The 8365-nt window shown below is 40.9% G+C and overlaps 1 pseudogene; it reads right to left on the reverse strand.

Moving 5' to 3' along the window:
* Positions 1-6372: 6372 nt before the first annotated feature.
* Positions 6373-6975, reverse strand: LOC128049551 (solute carrier family 25 member 16-like; annotated as a pseudogene).
* Between the last annotated feature and the right edge of the window lie 1390 nt (positions 6976-8365).

Below are 8365 nucleotides of genomic sequence, written 5' to 3' on the forward strand. Positions count from 1 at the left end.
TGTAGGTCAGGTAGATTGTTTTAGGTAATCTTATGGGCCTGATTCAACCAGTTTAAATGATCTGAGAGCTGAGACATTTCTCAAGATGTCTGTGGACAGAGTTTGAACAGATTTTGGATCTGCCTTACTACCACTGTAGAACTCATTTCCTTGCAATCAATATCTTAATATATATCTCCTACTGGCTGTTTTTCTGGTTGAAACATAATGAACACATCCTTTTGTTTAAGTACATAACTTCCAGGATTAGAAAAGTTTCTTCAATAAGAGTAATTACAACCACACAGAGGGGAGAGTGAAAAGGGTTTCTATAACCTTACAGGTCTGAGCTTTTGGCACCTGCTGTGCTTCCCAGGCGGCGCTAGTGGTAAAGAACCTGCTTGCCAGTGCAGGAGACATAGAGATGAGGGTTTGATCCCTGGGTCAGGAAGATCACTGAGGGCATGGCAACCCACTCCAGTATTTTTGCCTGGAGAATCCCACGGACAGAGGAAACTGGTGGGTTACAGTCCATGGGGTCACAAAGAGTAGGACTCGACTGAAGCGGCTTAGCATGCACTCACATCCCATGATTAATCCTCTTCTGCCATCATGTGGTGATACTTGAACATTGAATTTCAAGGAATACTACTGAAAATTCTTAAGCAATTCTGCAGAGTTACCATCTCATAGGGAATGATGCCAGGATTACAGTCAGGATTACATTTCTCTATTTTGCCAGTAACGGGAGTTGAGTACCTAAACACACAACGTGTTACCTTCCTATCTGAAAACAACATACTTTAGAATGTGAACATCTGTGGCAACAGTCAGAATGAATATTTTTATATCAAAAGTTTAAATTAGAAAAGCAACACCTTCTTTGTAGAAAAGCTTAGTGAATTTCTCTCTTGAGGTTCAAAGTCCCTCCTTTCTCACTGTCTACCTCCCCATCCCACTCAACAGGTGCTCAGTTGTCAAAAGGTCACCTAAGGTCATGGTTCAGGCGACTGAGCGAATGCAAAATGAACATAAAGGATTTGAGAAACATAAGAATTAACTTGCAAAAGTTTAATTACAATGTAGTTTTTAAAATGTAATTTCCTTTTATACTCAATATATCATGATCATTCTTCAATGAAGATGTGGCTTATTCCTTAACGTATTGTGTAGTTATGTGTAGTATGTATGAACTACATACTACCCAGTACTGTGTTGTATGAATGAACCATCATTTCTTCTCCCTGATAGACGACTAGCTCAGAAGGTCTTGATGTCATTCTTAAACCTGAGCCATGATGATTGTTGCCCAGACTTTGTGAATTTTGCTGCAGAAAGTTGTTGGTCAGAAGGTGATAACATTAAGATGGTAAAAGGGAAATCGAATGGGAAAAGGGTAGAGGATGACAAATCACCACCAGACTCCTTAGAGCAAACTTGATTCTCAGGAGCTGCTATATATGTTGATTTCATGGCAAATAATTGAACTGGGAGGACAAGATTTTCTCAGTGGTGCCTCTGTGACTGGTGTTTGGAACCTCATTTCAACACTGTTGGTGATCTTGGTTGTGGTTATTTAGTTGCTAAGTTGTGTCCGACTCTTTTGATCCCACCTCGGTCCATGGGATTCTCCAAGCAAGAATACTGGAGTGGGTTGCCATTTCCTTCTTCAGGGGATCTTCCCAACCCAGGAATCAAACCCAGGTCTCCTGCATTGCAGGCAGATGATTTACCAACTGAGCTATAACAGCCCTCATTTCAGTATACTAGTTCACTACCCTAAACTAAGGAGATTCAACTCAAATTCTTTGCAATAGGAGGGCCATGAAAATAAATGCCAAAAGATGAATATGCTATAAAAGCAAAATAAGAAATGGCTAAACCTTTCAGATGTATACCATTTACCATGTACATAAACACAACTAATCTTCATGCTGACCCAATAAATTAGGTACTATCATCTCATTCTAAAAAAGGCAAGCATCACCCCCCTCTAGGAAACTTCTCAATGTTGACCTTGCCCTTCTTGGTACCTACGTACTCCTTTGAGGCACAAATGGGCTATGGCTTTGGTCAAATTGTTTGCCGATGGTTAATAAGGTCATGAGAGAGGGAGAAAGTGGGAACCTTTAGTTCTGCTGAAAGGTAGGTTGCCAGATAAGATCCTTCTCTAGGGGAAATTCCCAACTCAGGGATCAAACCTCCTACACTGCTGGCAGATTCTTTACTGACTGAGCCGCCAGAGAAGCCCCACATAATACAGGGTGCCCTGATAAACCTGTATTTCATGTTAACAATGCATAACTTCGTAAGTGTATATGCTAACTTGATACATGTATAAATAAGGGTATATTTACACAGAGTTTCCTCTCTTTCTGTGGGCCCATGCTGAGCAGCAATCACTGGATAAGGGCCAACACAAGGGATGCAAACTCACAGACATGTCTAGGTCCAGAGTCCAGTGACAGGCCTTAGGAGAGATGAGTGTGGACACCAGGAAAATAGTGCATACTGAGATTGGGAGAGACAGAGATGCTAAAAGGTGCTCACCTGAATCTGGGTGGGATGCCCATAGCATCTTCTAGATAGAGTCCAAGAACCATCCTAAAGATGTGACAGGTAAGAATAAACTTAAAGTGAGACGTAAATAGATGTGAGAGGTGTACAAGGTGGTCACAATTTGGGGGGAGACCTGTAACAGGGTCAGTAGACTAGCTCTAACCCTCACTGCTGCACGTAGTCCCGGGGTCATACATAATTTTCATCATTTTTCTTCCATTACTACACACTCTAGATTTCCTGCCCCTTTGGCTAGTATTTTTGCTGGATTAGACCACTTGCCCGGTGGCCTAGACATTTACCCTGAGTTTCTGATTGCCCCATGGATATATATGATCCCACCCATGTCGCTACTTCTACTATCAGCTCTGACTTTCAAACAGAGTCACATATTGCAGGAGAAGGAAGTTCTGAGCAATGCTGGTTTCCCGTGTACCCACATATTCCTGATGGCCTTAGTGACACAGTGCTCAAGTGTGAAGTGCTAGTTCTTACTAGGGAAGAGTGGGCCGCCTCTATGTACTTAGGAATTCAGGGGGTCTGCAGAACCAACCCCGTCAAGGGACTCTGGATGGGGAAGTGTGGATAGTACTTTTCCAAACAGGGCCCTGACTTGGGCATAGCAGACCTGCCGTAAGTGAAAGTCGCTCAGTTGTGCCTGACTCTTTGCAACCCCGTGGTCTATATAGTCCATGGAATCCTCCAGGCCAGAATACTGGAGTAGATAGTCTTTCCCTTCTCCAGGGGATCTTCCCAACCCAGGAATTGAACCAGGATCTCCTGTATTATAGGTAAAGACCAACTGAGCTATCAGGGAGCCAGTATTCTGGCCTGGAGAATTCCATGGATTGTATAGTCCATGGGGTCGCAAAGAGACCTGCCTTGGCTGAGCATTAAAATGTTGTTCATTGAATAAGAAGTTAGCTATGGATTTGTCACATATGGCCTTTATTATGTTGTGGTATGTTCCTTATGTACTCAAACTTTGAGTGTTTTTTATTTTAATCTTGAAAGGATGTTAAATTCTGAAATGCTTTTCCTGAATCTATTGAGATGAACATATGATTTTCATCTCTCACTTATTAATATGCTGTATTACATTTATTGATTTATTTATGTTGAACCATCCTTGCATCCCAGGGATAAATCCTACTTGGTTATGGTGAACAATCTGCTTAATGTGCTCTTGAATTCAGTCTGCAAATATTTTCTTTAGAATTTTTGCATCTATATTCATCAGGGATATTGATCCGTGGTTTTCTTGTATGCCTTTATGTGGCTTTGGTATCAGGGTAATGCTAGCCTCTTAAAATGAGTTTTCATTTTTAGAAAATTTTATTTTTTTCCAAAAAGTTTGGAAGGATTGGCATTAATTCTTTAAATGTTTGGTAGAAATCCCCTGTGAAGCCATCAGTCCTGGGCTTTCCTGTGTTTATTATTGATTCAGTCTCCTTTTTATTGGTTTGTTCATATTTTCTATTTCTTATTTAGTTTTGGTAGGTTGTTTAAGTGTGTTAAGAACTTATCCAGCTTTTCTAGGTTCAGTTCAGTTCAGTTGCTCAGTCGTGTCTGGCTCTTTGCGACCCCCTGGACTGCAGCACACCAGGCCTCCCTGTCCTTGACCAACTCCCGGAGTTCACTCAAACTCATGTCCATCGAGTCGGTGATGCCATCCAGCCATCTCATCCTCGGTCGTCCCCTTCTCCTCCTGCCTCCAATCCCTCCCAGCATCAGAGTCTTTTCCAATGAGTCAACTCTTTGCATGAGGTGGCCAAAGTATTGGAGTTTCAGCTTCAGCATCAGTCCCTCCAAAGAACACCCAGGACTGATCTCTTTTAGAATGGACTGGTTGGGATCTCCTTGTAGTCCAAGGGACTCTCAAGAGTCTTCTCCAACACCACACTTCAAAAGCATCAATTTTTCAGGGTTCAGCTTTCTTCACAGTCCAACTCTCACATCCATACATGACCACTGGAAAAACTATAGCCTTGACTAGACGGACATTTGTTGGCAAAGTAATGTCTCTGCTTTTGAATATGCTGTCTAGGTTGGTAATAGCTTTCCTTCCAAAGAGTAAGCGTCTTTTAATTTCATGGCTGCAATCACTTACTTAGCATGATAATCTGTCCATGTTGCTGCAAATGGCAATATTTCATTCTTTTTTTATGGTTAAGTAATAATTCCATTGAATGTGTGTATATATTTAATATGTGTGTACGCTCAGTCATGTTCAACTCTTTGTGACCTCTTGGACTGTGGCCCGCCAGGCTCTTCTGTCCATGGAATTTCCCAGGCAAGAATACTGGAATGAGTTGCCATGCTATCCTCCAGGGAATCTTCTAACCCAGGGATGGAATTTCATCTCTTACATCTCCTGCATTGGCAGGCAGATTCTTTACCACTGCGCCACTTGAGAAATCCATAATTCCATTGTATGTGTATATACACATACACATATGTATGTGTATATGTACACAACACATCTTAAGCCAATCCTTTGTTGATGGGCACTTGGTGTATTTCCATGTCTGGGCTGTTGTAAACAGTGCTGAACATTGGGGTTCATGTATCTTTTAGCTATCTTCTCTGGGTATATACCCAGGTGTGAGACTGCTGGATCATACAGTAGTAGCTCTGTTTCCATATTTTAAGTGACCTTAATGGCCAACCTCTTGAATCCTGTTTTGAATTACTCCTACTTCCAAATAATACTTTTAAATGATTTCAGTTAACCTATTGATTAGCTAGCATCAGCTTGCAAGTTTTTTCTCCTCAATATTCCAAGGTATAACTTTCAGCATCAGAAAGCATAGTAAGCACTTTTGATTTATGATGAATAAAAAAAATCAAGTGCTAAAATACCAGTGGTTTTCTGTGACGGGATAAATGTCTCTCTTCAAGTATGTTCTTCCCACAGATTAAGATTTCATTTTTCTCTCAAAGAGTTTAAGGAAATCATAACTTTTTTTAGTTGAGGTGAAAAAACTGCTTCATAATTTCATGCATCGTAAAAGCCACTGCGTGAGGAAGAACACAGTGGGTATAATTAAGAGAGAAACCATGATCCCTTTGAATTCCATGGTGTCCATAGGCATACTTTATAGCCACCTTCATGGTAAGACACTTTTCAAATTCTGAAAGAGCAGTTCCTAATTCCAATTACCAAAGAATTACAACAAATGGGTAGGATACAACGACCCTGTGTTATTGTTCCAGCAACACCACTGCAATGTAAGTTTGTGAGTTTTCAAAACAAAGATATTAGGATACAGTAAGTCCCCTACAAATGAATGAGTGCCATTCTGAGTGCACATTTGTAAGTCCAATTTGTTCGTAAGTCCAGCAAAGGAAGCCTCGGTATCCAACTAATACATTTGGCTATATAGTAGTATTGTATTATGATAGGTTTATAAAACTTTGCAAATACTCTTAAAAACACAAAAATAAAATGTTTTTAATCTTACAGTACAGTACTTACCAGCTTTATCAGTAGTACCAGCTATATCACCGCTGCTTTTATGCTTGCTTCTAGACATCCTGGGCTTGAACTAAAGATACTGTGCTCCTGTACTCTCTACAGTGCTACGCAGTGACGTACACACAATCACAACCACTTGTAGAAGATGCGCACATGTGACAATGTACGCCCGACACAGGAACTAACTAACATGATGGGACATATGAACACACACTCACATCTTTGAAAGCTTGCAAATTGAAGGTTTGTATGTAGGGGACTCACTGTTACCAGAAGTTTTGCCAAGAACGTAGGGAGCGCAGGAAAGTTACCAGGAGGAAAAAAGCAAGCAAGCGAGCAAGCAACCAAACACATACCTATGGAACCATTCCCAATACAGCAGGTATCAGGCCTCTGTAAAATGCAAGCTAATCACTTTCCTTTGCTCAGACTGTTTTGGAAGCATGAAATTCCTGTATAAGTATGTTCCTCTTTCACTTGGAGTGTTCAGTGTACTCTAACCAAGCAAAGAGGGTAAGTACAGATAACTGCTGTTAAACCTGCCACAGATCCAGCCATTAATCTGTGTACAGACCAGAAACTCAGCTTTGTAGTAGTAAATGTTCCATCATGCTCAAATGCGATAAACTGGATTGGACCATAGGGAAATATTCAGATCGTCATTGTAATAATCACTTTATATTAATACAATCCAAGGTATCCATCCTTTGGGAAATAGCATGCAATGCAGAAAATATTTCCAAATGTTTTTAGTGTTGACTGTGAGCTTGTAACAAAACTTTTACTTGATCCAAAGAGGCAACTGTTTTGGCACAACATCTTGCAACACCTCTAGCCAGGAAGAAGCAAAACCAGAAGTCCTGGCCTGCAGTGGGGCCCTCCAGTTCTAGCTGCCGAGGTGGGTTAGCCAAAACCAGGGCTGCCTTGGGAGCTTTGGTCAAATTACAACCCAAGGGCATTAGCCATGGCCAGAATGGGCAGTGACAGGGCACTGACTGGGAGGTAGGGCAGTGAGTGAAAGTCACTTATGTCCGACTCTTTGTGATCCCATGGACTATACAGTCCATGGAATTCTGCAGGCCAGAATACTGGAGTGGGTAGTCTTTCCTTTCTCCAGGAGACATTCCCAACCCAGGGATAGAACCCAGGTCTCCCACATTGCAGGCAGATTCTTTACCAGCTGAGCCACAAGGGTCCTTTAACTGCCATACTAGAGTTAAGTGGTTATGGTATTAAAAGTATTCTGAATTTGACTATATACTTAGCATTACCAGTGTGATGTATGTGTGTGTGTATTATTTTTGTACTGGGTCTTCATTGTACTAGACCTACCGTACTAGATATTTGCTGCTTTTCTCTGGTTGTGATGAATGGGGGCTGTTCCCTAGTTGTCATGCGTGGGCTTCTCTTGTTGTGGAGCATGGGCTTTAGGGTGCATAGGCTCAGTAGTTGCAGCTCCTGGACTCTAGGGTCTATGGGCTCCATAGTTGTGGTGAATGGGCTTAGTTGCCCCATGGCACGTGGGATTTCCCCAGATCAGGGATGGAGGCCATGCCTCCTGCACTGGCAGGTGGATTCTTTACCACTGAGCATCCAGGGAAGCCTCTATATGTGTGATGAATACTTTCATAAGCTTACATTAGAAGTTAGCATCCTTTCATATTAATATGAAAAACATCTTCCAGCATTTCTTGTAAGGCAGGTATAGTGGTGATGGATTCCCTCAGCTTCTGATTGTTATGAAAAGCTTTATCTACCCTTCATTTCTGAAGGATAACTTTGCTGGGTAAACTTTTCTTGGTTGGCAGTTGCTACGTGACCATGCTGGTGCTTTATCATGGACTTCCCAGGTTTTGGAACTGTGAAAAATATCTGTTTATAAGCCATCCAGTTTGTGGTATTTTGTTATGGCATCGTGAATGGACTATATCAATTAAAATAGAATTGTTTATTGAAATTATTTTTCTCTTGTAGTGCTTTCTTCCTCCTTCATATATTATACACTTTGGTCTTGATGATTGTACCCCTAAGCACTTTACATATATATTTACCTCTTTATATACAGATATTTTTCAAGATGACCAACAAGATCATAATTGCATATGTTTAATATTTTTCCTGTGAAAGAACACATGGACAGGTTTCTAAGTCAGTACATTCAGTTATACTTCAGCATTCTTTTAATGCTATATGAAACTAGATAGTATGGACAATGTGATTTAAAAAAAAAACACTTTTTCATGTAATGAAAATCTTGGTTGTGCCCAATTCATTGCTCTTGTAAGCCTGTTCACTGGGAAAGTTACAAAACTATTTAAGGATGTGTGTGTGTGTGTGTGTGTGTGTGTG

The sequence above is a fragment of the Budorcas taxicolor genome, chromosome 6, assembly GCF_023091745.1.
Source record: "Budorcas taxicolor isolate Tak-1 chromosome 6, Takin1.1, whole genome shotgun sequence".
Taxonomy (NCBI): domain Eukaryota; kingdom Metazoa; phylum Chordata; class Mammalia; order Artiodactyla; family Bovidae; genus Budorcas; species Budorcas taxicolor.